At 37.6% G+C, this 17,774-nt stretch overlaps 2 protein-coding genes across 2 annotated transcripts in view; one reads left to right on the top strand and one right to left on the bottom strand.

Moving 5' to 3' along the window:
- CDH6 (cadherin 6) overlaps positions 1–16,047 on the bottom strand; it is a 118,434-nt gene extending 102,387 nt beyond the window's left edge. The window contains exon 1 of the mRNA XM_029941054.1: positions 15,885–16,047. The gene's annotated coding sequence lies outside the window, so the exon portion shown is untranslated. The remainder of the gene's footprint in view (positions 1–15,884) is intronic.
- LOC115293256 (translation initiation factor IF-2-like) overlaps positions 1–17,774 on the top strand; it is a 99,188-nt gene that overhangs the window by 1,523 nt on the left and 79,891 nt on the right. The window lies entirely within an intron of this gene.

The raw sequence follows: 17,774 nt of genomic DNA on the forward strand, positions 1-17,774 counted from the left end.
ACTTGGGCACAACAGGATGAAGACAAGCTGGCAAACAGGTTAGAGGACCATCCACAGACCAGGACAACAGAATGCTCCAGAGAATTCGCATTGATCATTTTTACTTCATTTTGGCCACAGTCATTTCACACCTTTGCAAGCCCAGATGAGGAGCCCAGCTCAGGCTGCAGGTTTTCTGGGGAGCGGTGCTGAAGAGACTCTGAGGAAATTCTGAATTTAAGCCGTATTTGGCACCTTCACTGTGTCAGCCAAAACACGGTTCAGTGAGCAGAATTATGGGCATATTGCCCTCAGTGGCACATTACATTTGTGACATGAAAAGTGTGCTTCATTCCAATTAGTGAAATTAAAAAAGCCAGCAGCATGTTAAAGATACCCCCAAAACGTCAATTTGATTGAAAATTTGGAGAAATAATGATAACAATAGTAACAGGAAATGAAACACTTAACATTTGGGGGCTGCTAACCACACGCTCTGCATTCTACTTACGTTGTTTGCAGCAGTATCTTGTGTTATCTTGTGGTAACTCCTCACAACCCCCTTATGAAATTGAATTGAAACTACCATTATTCTCATTTTTGGGGGAAACTGCACTGAGAGAAATGTCCAACAGGGTCCTCTGCCCATTGTCTCAACACAGTCAACCTGCAACTGACTCCCTTTGTCCTACAAAAGTAGGGCAGTTTGAGAGTTCAATGATTAAGATGCTCTCTTTCCTCGAAATTTCTCCAATTACTCATCTCCTAAATAAATATTAAGCTTTTATGGTCTTGGTTTCTTAATTCTGCCCCCAAATTGTTAGACCAAAGATAAGTAAATAAATAAAAGAGAGAGATTTTTGTTACGGTTAAATATTTGCAAAGAGGCAAACTCACACTGTGGCAAGGTCATCGCTAAAGGAATACAAATAAGATTAGGGAAAATATATAAGATTTTAGACTTTAGACTTTATTACAGGTTGTTTTCGGAACATCCTGTTGTGTGGCATACATTGCATCCACATTAATGCTTAAAAAAATCTCAGAACCCTACTTTTGCCTAAAATTACCCAGACAACAGGGGCAGAACTCTGTTGGGTTTTCATTTTATGTTTTATCATTACTTCTTACTGTTTTAAGTTGGATTTAGATAAACATCTGCATTTCAGCTTATTTGCCTTTCAGATAAAACCTAAAAAAAGGTTCTTAAGGAAAGATTCAGGTTATTTTTAGCAATCAAGAAGAGAAAATGCTTTGTGATTCTATTTTTAAACAACATTTTCAGAAGTTTTCATAAAGCTCCAGTGGTTAGGACAGTGCTAAAGGCAAAAATGTTGCTTAAGAAAACACTTCAGAACATGTTAGCAAAGTTAAAGCCCAAGCCAAGCCCCCTGAGAGCAAGGAAAGTGCTCACATGGTGTGGTGTCCTTTGAATCTCTTAAGATTATTTTCTAAATGAGACTATGGGAACAAAATGAAATTATATTTTCCTTCCAGCTAGTTAAGTAAGCCTCCAATGGCTAGATGAAAAAAAGTGTTTTCTTTGTGGACAGTGATGACTTTCTAGTCAGTCTAGTCCCAAAATAAACACACTAAAACCCTGCTTGGTGCAGAGTAAAATGAGGTGGAATAGAGGTCATTCAAATGGTTTGAGTATCACTCTAATTGCCATTTTGCAGGTAACCCTCACTTGATGGAATAGGTGGATTTTGGTCTTGTTCTTTATTACCTTCAAAGCTATTGTTTATGAAACTGAATCCCATTGAAGCCCTCACATATATAACACAGTACAGGAATCAAGGAAGCTGATCTCAAGAATGGATCTTAAGTCTAAAGAGCCAATTAGCACATAGGATTTCCAGGCAATTGATAATGTAGTAAGAGAGGTTGTATGACTCAAACTGGCTTAATAGGACTATCAGACTGAAGGACATTGCTTTTACTTCTCGATTGTGAGAGAGGTTTCTTTCTCTTCTGCTAGACAAGAATAAGGAAGTATGTGGCCCCTTTGTCACTGGCAACCTTAAAGTCTGAGAGAAATCCCTGGTTAAGTGATTTTGATGCCCAAGATGAGAGGATGGAGGGACAGAAAGATCCTGAGTTTTTGACCACACCACTTAAGCCTGCTTTCCTATGTATGGACTGTGTCTTATTTAAAATATAATTTTATTTATTTCCCGATGCAGTTTGAAATGGGATTTACTCTTACCCATAGCCCAAAGCATCCTCACACACAGGCTGAAAACACTTAGTGAGAAAGAGTAATCAGATCTTTAGGATGCTGAACATGAATTACTATAGCTTGCTTTTCTGATCGCCTTTCCTCAGTTAATAGGCTTACTTACTGGCTTCCCCTCTACCCCCACTAGCTAATCACTCCTGAAAATCCTTTAATTCTCTGCTTACCATTCTGAAGTTGAAGATGTGAAGTATGAGAGAGGACTGCCCCTACACAGTTTAGGTTACTTGTGTTAACGAGTGATGTTACTGATAAGAAAGTATTAATTAGGAGAATGGTAGAGAGGCAGAGAAGAATCTTGGGAGTCACTGTGCTAGTTTTGATAAATCCTTAGTTTCTACTACGTTTCCTTGAAAGTTACAATATTCCACAGTAGTGAGGCATAATAGAAAAATTTGACAAGAGGGATGTCTGGGTGCCTTAGTTGGCTAAGTTCTGACTTTTGATTTGGGCTCAGGTCATGATCTCCAGTTGATGAGTTAGAGCTCCACTGTGCTGACAGTGCGGAGTCTGCTTGGGATTCTCTCTTTCAAAATTTCTCTCTGGCTCTCCCTCTGCTTACACTCTCTCAAAAATAAATAAACATTAAAAAAAGAAAATTATATCACCATTCCTATTCTAGTCTAGAAAATCCACTTGTATAAAACAAACTATTGTATAGTATTGATTAGTAAGCTTAAAATTCTCCGTTGAACCTTTGACTTCAGGCTGATGGATATCACATTAAAAGGGGAAGTATAAAGAACATCATCCAAACCTCTCCCACTTCATCTCACAACCTTACAAAACATTTGGCATGCTCAGATAGAGCTGGGCTGAACTGCATATTTCATTGCCAAGCAATATTCATGAAGATTTCTATTCCATGCATTGACTGCCACTTAAGGAATGAAACAGGACTACATAATCAGTTGAATTAAATTCAATCTATTTTGTACAGCTATGTTCAAGGTTATAACAAGGTATGTGGAATCTGGTATTAAACTTCCTAGAGAACCTCAAGAAATATTTCCAGGGTAAGAATTTAAGGGAAAAATTATTTTGCTCACCGAACATTTACATAAGAATGTTCCATAGACTGTTTTGTAGATTCAGTGTGAGGTACTACTGTGGGTGGATAATAAACCAGAAGATAATCAAAGTTTATCATGCTAGTCTACACAAAAGAGAGAAAATATACAGCCACAGTTTTCAACCTGAACAGATAAGTACAAACTGTTAACAATTCTATATCTTTCTTGGTGTAGAGTGACCAAAAAAAGTCAACTTTTAGATAAGAAGACATCCTAAATAATAATAACAACAACAACAACAACAACAACAACAACAAAACCTTCCAGTATTGTATTAGGTGACCTCCCAGTTACAAGGTTTGCAACTCTAGTTCAGATATTCGGCCAGAGTCACCAAGGTTGTCCTAGGGATATCACCCCCTTCTGTTGGGTATACACCCCTTCAAAAGGAAATCTGATTATAAGTAAAGAAAACAAACATCCAACATGAATAATGTAAAAGCACATAAAGGTAGTCCAGAATAATGTGTTCTTGCTATATGTCAAAAACAGTGCTAGGTCTTAAGGGTAAAATAAGTCCCAGAAACTTTGTTTTCCAGATGCTTACATGTGATGCTTTCAGGTGAGGCCTAGATACTCATGCAGTGATTTGTGGATGGATGTGTCTACAGTTGCATTGAGGTTAAGTAAGGGCTATCATACAGTCATGTAGTGAGAAATCTAAGCTGAGAGCAGGACAGGTGAGTGAAGGTCAGAGGAAGTTTCTTGTGATCTTATTCCTAAAGATCCAATAAGATTTGGGCAGGTGAAGATGAGCGGGCATATCAGAAGTGAGCAACCAGAATAGCTGTTCCAGTGCACACCAGCTCAGTGTTAGTACTGAGTTCGGGTGTCAGCCCTAGAGCAAAGGTGGGTCCTAATCTGTTTCACCACTGAAAGACTCAATCCTGACAGAGCACCTTCAATAAATTTCTAAAATGGTAGTTTTGAGCAATCATATTTAATATTTAATATATTTAATAGTAAATACATATTAGAACCAACCTGACATCAAACGGTGGTGTTATCCATGGCACCTAACACAATGTCTTGAACAAAAGTGTTCTTTAAATGCTTGGATTGATTTGAGACTCCCTCACCTAAACCTTAATTTCAGCTAGTGTTCTTGGGGGTAAAGTCATTTCTTGCTGAATGTACTTCTACTGGCCAGTATACATAAGGCTTCATGTTATACAGCAAACTCTTTGGTAAAATTCTAGGGATTGCTGAAAGAAATGCTGTGAATGTATTCTGAGTTTTACTATCCAGAATAAAACTTTAATAAACATTTGATAGTGAATGGTTTTTGGATGTATGGTTGTTTCTGAGCTGGGGTGGATAGTGAATGGTTTTGGATGTATGGTTGTTTCTGAGCCAAACCTAAAAAATACAGACCCTACAAATCAAATTGTAATTTGAAATTAAAGGCTAATTTCTATATTCATGTAAGATGCAACTATGGAGAGAAGATAAAACATAATCAAGTCTGAATGTCCTATTCATTATCTACAAAGCTGATACTATTGACCTGCCATTAATAGAGCTGCATTCTAATGATGCTGTCTTCCTTTAGTTTGTTTTTAAGTTCTGGCTTCATGCTTAAGGGTTCTATTACTATCTCAACATTGTAAATAGAGATTTACCTAATTGTTGGTTAGTAAAGTTACAGTTTTATTTTGTACCCCTACCTATTTGGTCCATATAGGATTTATGTGCTTTAGAGTATGAAGAAATAAATCTATTTTGCCCAAATTACTAGTGCATGTTTGTCTTGTCATCCACAGTCTCATCTGCACTGGACATGTGAGGCCTTCAGTAAATATTACAGAAGGAATAAATTAATGAATGATTAATGTGAACCTCCCAAATACTCTCGCTGGTCCCTTTGGGATGAGGATTAGTGACTGCAAGATCGACTCAATGCGAATTAGCCAGGCCTAAAACTAAAAGGCTTTGGTGGGGCTGGTATCTGCTGCTTTGGGCTGTCATTAATTGATCATTAATTGTTATGCAAATATATGGATACATTCATTGAGGGATGAAGAGGAGAGATGTGTTTTCTTATTTTCCTTCTAGCTGCAGTTCTGAATCCTGAGAAATGTTTACGTTACATATATTATATACATTGTATATCCTTACACTTTTGACATTATTTTTGGATTTGAGATACATACATTTGAATCTATATCTTTCCATCATCTATTTGAGTATATGTATATTAAGCATAGAAGGCATAGGAGTTCAGCAGTCAAGAGTATGGGCCATCAAAACTGGGTTTAACTTTAGCTCTGACCATTGAACAACATGGTTTTGAATTGTGTGGGCCCACTTACGTGTGGATTTTTTTTTGATGCTGTACAGCACTGTACATGTATTTTCCTTAATAATCTTTTCTCTAGCTTACTTGTATGAATAGAGTACAATGTACAAAATATGTGTTAATATACTGTTTATGTTATTAGGTCAACAGTGTACTACAGTAGTTAAGTTTTGGGGGACTCAAATTATACACAGATATTCAGCTATATGGAGGATGGTGCCTCTAACCTTTGTGTTATCTAAGGGTCAGCTCTATTAGCTGTGTGGTGTTGGGCAAATTGCTTAACTGCTCTGTTTTCTAGTCTTGTCTTAAAATCAGGGAGGTTGACAAAATTCACTTCAGAGCGTTGTTGTGAACATTACATTCCTATAAGACATTTAGAACAGTGCCTTGAGTATTGTAAGTGTTCTCTAAGTGTTATTAACTTTTATTGTCATCTACTCAGTTTTCCCAGTCATCTTTCTTATTTTTGTATTTCATGATATTTTTAAAAGAATATATAGCGTTATTTGAGAGGTGAAAAAAGTCACTCACCTAGCAAAAAAGCAATTGCTTTATTTATCATAGAAAATGTGGAGTAATATGCATGGATACTAAAACTGTAAAAGAAAAGAAAATCTCAGAAAGAACAATGTTTAGTTTATGCTTGGATTCTTAAAAAGAAAGTATATTGAAAATGTAAACTCAGAGGTATTTCCTGTTTCCAAACATAAATTAAGAATTAAGAAATCAAAACGACAGACTCCTTGCTAATCTGCTCAGGAAGGCGTAAATTGTTAACCAAGCTCTAGGCAACATTGTTTCATACCAAGTTTAATAAAAAGTTCGCCCGAAGGAAGAAGAGGTCTGGTGGCCCAATTTTGAAGCTGGGCAGCTCTATTTACATGCTTAGTCCCTCTAGCTCTCGGGACACCATGGATAGGGTTTCCTTTGAAATCAGCTTGTTTTAAAGGAGTCAGAATTATTAAAAATGATTAACATGGGATAGAAAAGTTATAATTTTTCACTAGTGTGAATGAGCTTGAAAAGGAAGTAAATTGGGAAAATATTTATTTATGAGACTCTTTTGTAGCTTCTTTGAGAATTTTACCTAGTAAGCATTTATTGAGCCCTCACTATGTGCTTATATTTGGTAGTGATGCTTTCATCTTAAAAGTGTGATTGAGATGGAGAAGTGATCCTTTAAAATCATTTCTCCTTTTCCCCCAATCTGGATTTATTTATTCCATAAGGCATCTTATATGTGGATCAGGCGTGCTTTTGCCATGCAAGGAATCAAATAAGGAGTTTTCTAAAAGTCTTGGCATTGTTTTTAGGAGTACTTGTCAATCAGGTAAAAACTAAATTGGAAAGTATTTGACAGGACTGGCATCTTTTGAGCGGTTGGAGCCTCATGGCTGCTGCTTTGGATTGTTGAGTTTAACATTCAGCCTAAATTTCTCTCCTTGCTTTGAAGTCTTTCTTAATAACATTATGGATGTTAGTGTATATTTCTCAATTCTCTTGTTTTCTGTAATTAGTTCCTCTAACCAGACATGATGAAAAGACTGTCATATAGATAAAAAAAAGAAAAAGCCTTTTAAAAATCCATATTAATTTAGTGACAAATTGGGAAGCAAACATATGCTGTATAAATGTTCAGAACATTCAGGGTGCAAAGCAAACTTCTTGTTCTTCAGAGCCCAATTAATCCAGCTTAAGGTTTCAATTATTTCTCCTCTCTCTGTCCACCATATAAAATCTTTCACTGCATTAAACTCAGTCGCTTCAGAGCATTTTGCTCTTATGTAGCTTTTACCTTCATATTTTCAATAAAGTAACTGTCTTATGTAGCATTTTGTGTGGTGAGAAAGTGGTTATTCACCTGATTGCCAGACATCTTGCAGTGTCATTCTCTCTACTGTGGTCATTTCTTTAATTTAATTCCAGTGTATTTTAGAACCCAAAATATAAACACATTTAAATTCAAGGTTTTTAAGAAAAGCAAACCATGGTGCTATACGGAAAGATATTTTGGAGTGGTGCATCTGAGAATTAAAAGCAAACTTGAGGAAGAAAAGGAGGTATCAAAGGAGACAAAATTTTTAAATATGAGATCCGTATTTGGCATGCCTGCACTTATTTCAAAGGCAATTTACCTGCACGTAAAGATACTTCCTCTGAATGCAAAACTTACTGCAGAGTTAGTATTTTTTGGATCTGCAGTTTTGGGACCACGTCCTCTTGATGATACTAATCAGTAAGTGACCCCTTGAATCTGCTGTCTTACTTAGGACTTGCCCCAAGAATTTTCTTTTTGATAAAAAGGCAGATAGGAGTCAGAAAGAGAGTCAAACTGTGGCACTGATATTTATCACAAGGCCTCCAACATGGAATTAATTTATGAAACATTGACAAAATCCCAACTAGATACTTTTTAAACAAGTAGTTTAATATGAGATAATTGTTGGGAGATACAGTAGCTTCACTTGGTTCAAATTAGGATTCAGTAGTAATTTTCTCATCTTGGTGGATTTTATCATTTTACATTGGTGATTACTTAGTCTGACCACACCATTTTGATCTGTGTTAAATTAGAACCTGTTGCTAAGGAGAGCTTAGAATATTTTAGCTGAATGTGAAATTGAGCAGTTTCAAACATTTTATAAAATGGATGATAGTAGATTAATGAAACTCTCTTTTTTTAATCCTGCAAAAGAGGTTTAAGCTTTGCAGCTAGAAATATGATAAGCTCATTTTCATGACTGAAATCTACACTATAAGCTAGAAGGCAATTGCTTTTTGAAATAAAAATGCAAACCTTAAAATTCAATGCAGCACCTTAGAAAATTTGTGTTTGTCCACAATTATGTAAAGTTAACTTTTATGGAAAAAAAAAAAGAGGGAGGGTTCAGTTGAGCTGGGTTTTCATTAAGTTATCAAATTAGATACAAATTTAAAACTTTTTGTTTTCTACTGAAGAATCCACTATGTAATTAAATAGGCAAATTCTTTGTTGATGACGCATTCTGGCCAGGAGCTTGACAAAGCATGCTTTGGGAGGAGTTGTTACAAAGACTGGGTTAGTATTCCAAACATTAGTGTTAATCTCTATAAGGTTTAATTAAGGGATCCAAGGATACCTGATACCTTTTGATTGAATGACTTTTGTTTAGTTTGTCTTTTTGGTTGTCTGGCTTTTAAATATCATTATAATTCCCCTTTACTTTTTACTTCCTCCAAGTAAGGAAGAGAACTAGGTCCATCATTTTTCAACATGATGTTATCCATTATCTAACCCAGTCGTCCTCTGACTTTTGGGTTTCATGGGACATTAATGGTTTCTTTTTTTTAAGATGGGGGGGAGGGTTGACACTGAGTTGCTTGCCAGATTTTAATTTTCATAAGGGAAAAAAAACAGTATAATCTATCCATACACTATCATGAAAGAATTGACATTTTAACTCTAAATAAGTGGGAAGGTCACTAAGTACTTAAATAAACTGAGATTTATGAAAAACACAATAGGTTGTGCCACCCAGGCACCCTCTAAGGAGAGTTTTAATTTTTCTTTACAGTGGCAAATTTAAAAAATGGTACAAACACATGAAATTTCTGAAGTCTAAATCCTCATTTTATCTATAAGTTTCCATGTCTGCTCCTTCACAGCATATTTATAAATAACAATATTATAGACTTAAAGTTTCTCTTTAATTTTTAATGCCATAATTAAGTGGAGATGATAAAAAGCAATACTGCCCAACAGCCATAAGTTACAGAAGAGACAGAGACAACTCACCAACCTCCCTGGTCATCAGGTATCTCAAATGTAAATGGTAAAGTTATTGGGTAAAGTCATATCTAAGATCCTGTCTGTCTCACATTCTCTGATTTTACTTGTAACTGTCACATTGTTCAGGAAAGCTGGATTTACTACATAACTTTTTGAATATTGGCAATAGAAAGAATAGAGTTTAATGAAAATGGCTCATCAAAATCAACCATATTATAATAGCACTACATAGCTACTAGAATGTCTTCCTCCTCCCCCAACTTTTTTTTTTTTGGTGTGAAATTTTATGGGGAGAGAAATCATTCAGAACAAATATTGAACTGTGATGGTAATGAGATAACAAAATTGTGGTCAAAAAGAAGAAAAACTTTTTTACTTATCAGATGAGGAGAGGAATAATAGGACCTTACTGAGCTCTACCCACAGTCCTAAATGCTGTGTACAGAGTGAGCATATCAAATGCACTGAGAATGGACTCATGCCTTCAAAGGGTGCTGTGCAGGTGGGATGCCCTTGTCAAGGCAATGAATAGTTGTCATTTTTAGCTGTCTTCCTCAAATACTCCTCCAACATGAGGCTATCTCTGAAGGTAGATCATTTATTCTCTTATAAAAAGTACCATTCTACTTTTTACTACAATTATAAGCTCTAATGCATGCTTGTGAGTAGTTTTTCAAAAATGAATAACCTATAAACATTTCCCTCAGCCTTAAAATCTGCATTGCTTTGGTCAAAATAAAATAATCAAATCATTCTCATACCCTCTGCTGCTATGTATTTCTCAGAGAGTCACACTTTAAATTCTAAGATATCACAAGTGTTAGTAAACAGCACATTCATTAAGTGCTTAGCTCAAGCAGAAATTCCCTGGAAATTCAAACCAAAAAAGGGCTAAGTAAAAAGGATATAAGTATAGCATTTTCCTTTTGACTTGGTGTATAATTATTACTATACAGAATACACGTAAAATGCTAAGAGCAGCGTGTAACATGTAGAAAAGCTCAGTAAATTTTATTATCATTTACTTTATAATTATCATTAATTTTTGAATGTATAAAATATCTGAGCGTAATGGTATTTTTTTAAATCCTGTCATATATATGCATATATACATATGTATGTATATATACACATACATATTAACAGGCATGTTTAGGGGTGGGGTGGACTGTCTTGTTGATATTTTTCCTCATGCTTTCCCCCATATAGAATTGAAAAGGGTGGCTTATATTTGAGGTGTATCACTATTATATACTTTGGTTTGCATGTGTTAGAAGATCACACAGTAGATCTACTTAGCTTGCAGAACAATAATGATAAAAGACGCAAAAGAGTCAATATTCTTCAAAGCCATAAGAAAACTGCTTTCTCTAATTCTACGGAAATATGTTTTAAAAAACATATTTCTTTGATTATTTTATGATTCATGCAGGATCATTTCCTTTAGTGATTTTTCAGAGGATAATTTTCAAGTTGGCATTACATGGTAGAAAACTATAGTGTTTATAAACATGTTAATGCTGTTGTGTTTATAAAACTGTATTTAACAGTAGTAGTATTTATAAAGTAAAAAATGCACACTGTGTAAAAGCAATTTTGATTCTATTTCTATTCTTATGTTCCCCTTTTATGTAAAAATTCACCTCCTCATCTCTTTTTATTGTACATCTCTTTAATTTATTTATTTTTTGTTGTTGCTTTCCATTCCTATAACTTACTGGGTCTCCTAAACACCTTTTGGGTAGATCTTCCAATTTAGGAAGTTATAGAAAGAAAATGCACAGTGATTTCAAGTGATGAAATAGGAAGACAAATCATTCCTGGTGGTGGCTAGCTTTATATTTCTCATCTTCATAAGATACTCTCTTCCACAACGTAGCACTGCATATGGTAGGAGAAGCTTGGGACCCATGCTGCCCATTTATATTGCACATCAAATTTAATAGTACCATTCTGGCTTTAATTAAACTCTTCCTCTCATAAATCTCAGCAAGACGATCTGATTAATAGAGGAAATAAGCACAATAAGTATAAAGGTATTAATCAGATGAAACAAGGTAAAATAATCTCTAATCTGTGAGGGTGGGGGACACAGCGCCCTCTGCATATGTGTCTAGTTTACATTTATGCATGTGTGCTCAGAGCATTCTTTCTTCAGTGAGTTATCTTTGTGGAAGAGTTAAAAAATTCCTGGGTGGCACAGTCTTAAACAACTAGATACTGGTTGTATCTGGTCCTCTTTGACCCAACTGTTTTGGCTTAAAGAGCTTTTAGTCCATTTTACTTTTGTAGTAAATGAAGGTGCACCACCTTTTTGAATATTTATTTGTATGAATTTCCCCCTCTCATCTTCCGACTTTGTGAGTAATGGTGTTACAAAGACTGTATACACTTGGCTCTGCAACTAATTAGGGCTAACCTGAAGTTTCTCATATGACTGCTTGAAAAAGGGAGCATTCCTTAGGAAGAGGACTTTTAAAATGTAGGCCAGTTAATCTTCGTAAGAGGAAAGCTTACACAAAAATACTACTGGTTAGATCCAGGGAAGTGCCCCAACCTCATTTGCCTTCAAAGTAAAATAAAAATCCCAATGGAGAACAAAAAGAGAATTAAAAGAATGAGGAGAAAAAAACCCTACCCAAGCCCTATATTTCTATATTTCTTCTCTAATATTATTGGAACAGTGTCACAACTGGGTGCTCTCTCTCTCTCTCTCTTTCTCTGTGTGAGAGTTTTACTTTTTTTCTTTCAGCAATTTCCCCATTAGCATGATGTTTTTGAGTCTTTGTATTTAGAATCATTATTCAGAAAAAAAAATTTGTACCAGAGAAGGTTTGATTATCTACATTTTCACCTTTTTGTGAAGCAAATAAGGTAAGCTCAGTAGACACTAGCTAGCTGAAACACTATTAAAAAATGCTATTCAGACTGAGTCACTGTTCGTTATTTTTATAAGCGAGACCCTAATTCTGATCAACCCCAAAGAATGGGTTGCCGTGACTAAGCGAGCAGCACAAGGCAACTGGCTTCTGCCGGATGTTATCTCATTTGGAACACATTTCAAACTTTAGAACCGATTTTTAAATTGGAAGTTGAAACCTGCAGACTGTCAGCAGAAGAAGCTGATTCACCCCTAGAGAACTTACTTTAAGTCCCAGGCAGAGTTTTTTAAGGAGTAGGTTACCTAAAATGTGATACATCAAAGAGAGAAATAAGAACACCTTACAGAGTTAGGGTGATGCATACATCCAGACAGCATTTGGACATTTAATATATGCTTATTTGCATAGGGACTTCTTTGTAATATAAGCCTTTAGTTTAATATACTTGTGAATGTTTGTGGATCTCTAAAAGGTTAATTAATTTTTTTTCAGCAAATATTTCTTCAGTGGTGGGGGTTCTTTGCATGGAGTTTTAGAGTCTTAACTATAATGCCATTATTATTATTGAGTAAATTTGAATAAAGGAAGTACAGTCTTGGCAAGGTCAGATATAAGGAAAATCTTATACTGATGATGGTAAATTCTTTGTTAATTGGCTAATGCTTTTATTTGGAATCATAGAAAAGTTACTAAAAGTCTACATACCCAGGTAACTGTGCAAAACTCCTGAGTTGCTTAAATTAGAGGAATGACACACATGATAGCAATAATAATGCTTTTGACCTGGTATAAGTGTCAAAGTAGTACTCGGAGGACGTTAACTCAACTGTGAAGAAAAGCTGTTATGCACTTATTATCTTAGATAACAAAATCCAGATGCAACTGAACTACAGGGAGAAATGCATGGAGTGACCCACTAGAGGTCCCTTCCAACTAAAAAAAGTTTTGATAGTTCAAAGGATGCAGCCTTGGTAAGTTGGCATTATGACTGCAAAGCAAGTGAGGGCCAGAAGGGGGGACCACACGTTCCACTTCCTAAGGAGGATACATGGTTTTATTCAAGATATTTGTCACATTATTTTTAAAAATCCATATATATATATATATATATATATATACACACACACACACACACACACACACACACATACACACACACCGTATATATTAGGTATTCAAGAATTTGTTGTTCTACCTTATTGACACATTTTCCAGAGGAAGTGTCGTTTGTTGCCCTGGAACTATAGTGGTGCTTTCTAGAAATTTTAGCTGTTTCAAGTTTCCCAGAGCAGGGTTTTGTGAGATAGACTTTTTTCTTAAACAATAAAGAGTTAGTGGCTTAAAGTGAGTTTTTACTTGCAAAGCTGATGGAAGTGGTGGGTGGAGAAGGTAAGGTACACGTTTTCTGATAGTAGGCAACTTGGTAGAAAATGATTTTGTTTCTATACATTATCTTTGCAAAGTTAGCACTAAGAAATATAATTGCAATAAATTGATGTAAAAGCCAGATAGGAAAGGGACTAAAAGTCCCTATAGAGGATCCAGTCTGTCACTTACAATGGCAGTAAAGGATAATTTTAGACAAGTACAGTAGAACTACACCATTGCCATTTTCCTTTAGAACTGTGCTGCTGCCTCTCATGTTTTCCTGAAGAAATCTGTTACTTCCTCTGCTTCAAAAGTATGACATGAACCATCAAAGAAGAGGTAGAAAAAGATCTGCCTTTTATTTTCCCCCAATACCTTTTTAATTAGAGCATACCAAAGAACAAAAGGAGGTGAGATACAATTTTATGTGATTGTATTTTCCAGTAAATTGTTGGATTTCTTTTAAGTTTCTGAGCTCTGCATTGACAATCTGGCCTCTGGCATAAACTTTGCCCTCTTCCTTTTGACGTGATGAAGACATCTGCTTGATCATACCCCCTTTCTTCACACAACTTGTTTTCCTGATCTCTAAAATAGCAAACACAGAGCCATGCAAGTGCTATTACACAAAGGATGATACTCAAGCTAAACTGGAGGTATTTTTTTTCTCTCCTAAAGTAGAATCCTAAAGGCTTTCTTTTGAGGTAAAGGTATCAGCAAGAAAAAAAAAAAAGAAGCAATCCTTGGCGACCGTTTGTATAAGCATATTTGCTGTCCATTCTTAGAAGAGTTGTACATTTTCTAGGTATATCTCTGTATCTGTGTTCCTGTTCCGATACAGAGAAGAGGTTTTATCCCCCTGGATAATCAGAAAGCCCATATTTTGCATGTGCACCTCTCCTGAGCAGCCACACATGTACATACCAGCCACTCCAGCAATATTTTTGAAGGAAAAATCTCTTTCCTACATTATGTGCTTCAGTAAGTGAAAGTGAAGACATGGGCTGACACGCTTCTATAGTGTGAATATTAGAATTAAAATAGCTTTACCAAAAAAAAAAAATGGAGGGAGAGAGAAATGTGGGGCCATTCCGGATGATTAAACTTCTTGGTACTTGAATTTTCTGAGTAGTTAACTCAGGTGAACAGCCCTTTGCACTAACAAGGACCTGTGTATAACTCCCCATAAAATATGGATTTTATTGCAGCAGTGAAAACACTTCTCAGCACCATGCTGACCTCTCTAGCAGCCTCCATCTCGAGATCTCCGATAACTCTTGGCAGAAGAATATCTAACTACAGAAGTAATCTCAGCTCTCAGCTGCTGCAGTACACAACACAGCAACGTCCCCTCTTACTACATTCAGGTATTAACACATTGGGGGCTCGACTTTTCCTGCCTCGGACACCTACAAGCCAGCATACTTGGTCTGCTGTCCAGCCAGTCCCGGGGAGGCGTCATCCCCCAGATTTGTGCCTGGCCAGCCGTGGAAGAGCACCAGCGAGCTGCGTCTTCCACATGACTTTTCCCTGGACAGTGTGCTCCATTTTCGGAGTCCAATGTTGGACTTTCCTTGCAACCCAAGCATTTCTTTCCCTATGTGAGCCGGCAGGCATTTCCCCCGAACGTGCAAGCTAACAGTTTTCTTTGGCTCCTTTTCTGAGCCATATCATCTATTTAGCTTAAGTTTTCCTCATTGGGAGCATTCAGGAGTTTTCAAGCTACCCGATTTTCTGCTTTACCCCCAAAGGCAAGAAATGTAACTCGGCCAAAGCAGTCCCCGCACAGACCCTTGTGATGTGGGCAGGTGGAAATAAATCAAGCCCCCAACGGCTCTGCGGGTCCTGCACGCACCAGCGCCCTTGGTAATTGACCAGCCAACTTTGCAAATGCCGGAGCTCTCCTGGCAGCCTCTGCCGGCGGAGAGAAAGGCAGCGAGTTCTTCCCGGTGGCCCGTTACTTATGCTTTCACCCAGCCCCAGGGCGGATCGGTCTTACCAGAAGGCGGAGGAGCGGAGCCCAGGCTCCCGGAAACCCGCGCCTGTCCAGGGCAGCTGCAGCCACGCCGCCCGCGCAGCCGGACCCGCGCGCCCGCCCCGACCCGAGCTCGCAGGCTGAGCATCCCTCCCAACTCCGTGCGGCACTCCTCGGGCAGAGAGGGCTCTCTCTCTGATTGGCTTCCATCAACGCTACAGAATTAAAAAAAAAAAAAAGAAAGAAAAGAAAAGGCAGGCACAGCCACCACCACCGCCAAAAAGAGACCAAACCCACCTCTGCTCGCCTTCCTGCGCCCGGGGAGACCCTGCGACCCGCCCAGGCTGCTCCTGCCTCCGCTGCTTCTGCAGTCCCGGGCTCTGCCGTTCTTGCTGCCTCGGCTGAAACTGCAGCTCTCGGGATGGGAAGGTTACGGGCTCCCGAGAGCTGGCTCTTGTGGGCACACACTGATTTGCAAGTGAATGAAGTGGGAGGGAGCAAAGAGAGGAGGACTTTGTTAGAGAGGCCCAGTGCCTGCCCCCGCCCGCCCCCTCCCCTTGACAGAATGACTCCCTGTGTTTGAAGTCCTGAGCAATTCGCTCCCGGTAACACTCCCTCAGCCCCAGGCTTTCCTTTCCTTTCCTTTCTTATTTTTTTGGGTTAAAACGTACTCAGAACTTGTGTGACTCTGTCTGTTTCCTCCTTTATACTGTCAAAATGCACCTTGTGCTATTATCAGCAACGGTAGGATGTTCTTTTTTTTTCTTTTTTAACCAACTGAGCAATTATAATTCCCGGGACACAGTACCTGGTCGCGCTATCAGTTGGCCAGCTTTGTGTTATAGCATGCATAACATGCACGCACATAAAACAAACCCGGTCTCCTGAGATAACAATACCGATGGCTTTTCTACACCACATAAAAAGGCGTTCTCCACACGCGAGCAGACATAGATTCAGACGTGTCTTTTCTTCTCCTCTTCCAGGAAGACAGGTTTTTACATAGTCCTGTGATCTCTGTTACTTTGTCAGAATGAGTAACCCCAAGATGTTGTAGCACGAAGGCTGCTTCCCTGGGCTTGCAGAAACACTTGAAACCCAAACCTTCAGGCTTGCTGATGACTTACAGCTGATTCCATCTTTCTAAATGAGTTAATACAAGGATACAAAAGACTTGCAGAAGAGGAGTGTGTAATGATATTCAAGGTCTGCTTAATGGTTTAAGGTCTTTCAGGAAAGTTCCTGAAGTGGATAACCTCTACATTAAACTCTTTGGTACACTTAGCAGTTGGAATGGCTATATTTACAGTTACAAAAATGTAATTGTTAATATTAGCTGCAAAAATCTTAAGCATGCCAAAGTATTATTAAATGAGAGTTATAGTTTTCTACATAGGAATTGTAGACATGATGGAGCCAGGCACTGTTGGATTAGGAAAATTAAATCTAATTACCACAGTGATTGCCCCCAGGGTCAGTAGCATCCCAAACCAGCTGTTTGTGTGAGCTGCAAGTTCACAGGGAGATTTCCATTGCATGGTGCTCTAAAAACAAAATGCAGGCTACCTTGGCCTCTGAGTGATTAAACTGGTTGCAGGCTGGTCTCCTTCCCAGCTGAGCTTTACTAGAAAATCTTTTGTTTCACCAACAGAAGTGCAGACATTTAAATAAAGCCAAAATCAACGTAGTACCTCTAGGCACTCAGTGCTTCAAAAAAGTGTGCACGGAATGGTTTTAGCACAGATGTTCCGCACATGGAAGATGGAAAGACTCTGAATTTACTTCTTGAAAGGATCTTCCCCTAACCATAGAATTGCCACCAATTTACAAAAAAGAATGAACATTTTGTCTTCATTCAGCTATTTAAACTCTTGTGGAGAAAGGATAGACAAGGAGAAAGCTGCTTCTGATTCATAGTTCATTCCTCAGATTATGAATTTCTTATACATTTAATTGGAAATACTCCCTCTTTATGTTTGTATAGTCCTTCATTGGTTACAAAGTACTTTCATAGACTATTTTATTTAATTCTTCTTTCAACAAGTGGTATGATTTTTCCTCATTAGGACGGAGGAAATAGATGGATGAAGAGATCGCATAGGTTAAGTAACATGTCCAAGGCAATAAAGCTGGTAAGCAGAAGAGGCAGAAATATTCCTGGAAAAACTGTGTGCAGCTGTATGTATA

Source organism: Suricata suricatta, chromosome 6 (assembly GCF_006229205.1).
Source record: "Suricata suricatta isolate VVHF042 chromosome 6, meerkat_22Aug2017_6uvM2_HiC, whole genome shotgun sequence".
In the NCBI taxonomy this organism is placed as follows: Eukaryota; Metazoa; Chordata; class Mammalia; order Carnivora; family Herpestidae; genus Suricata; species Suricata suricatta.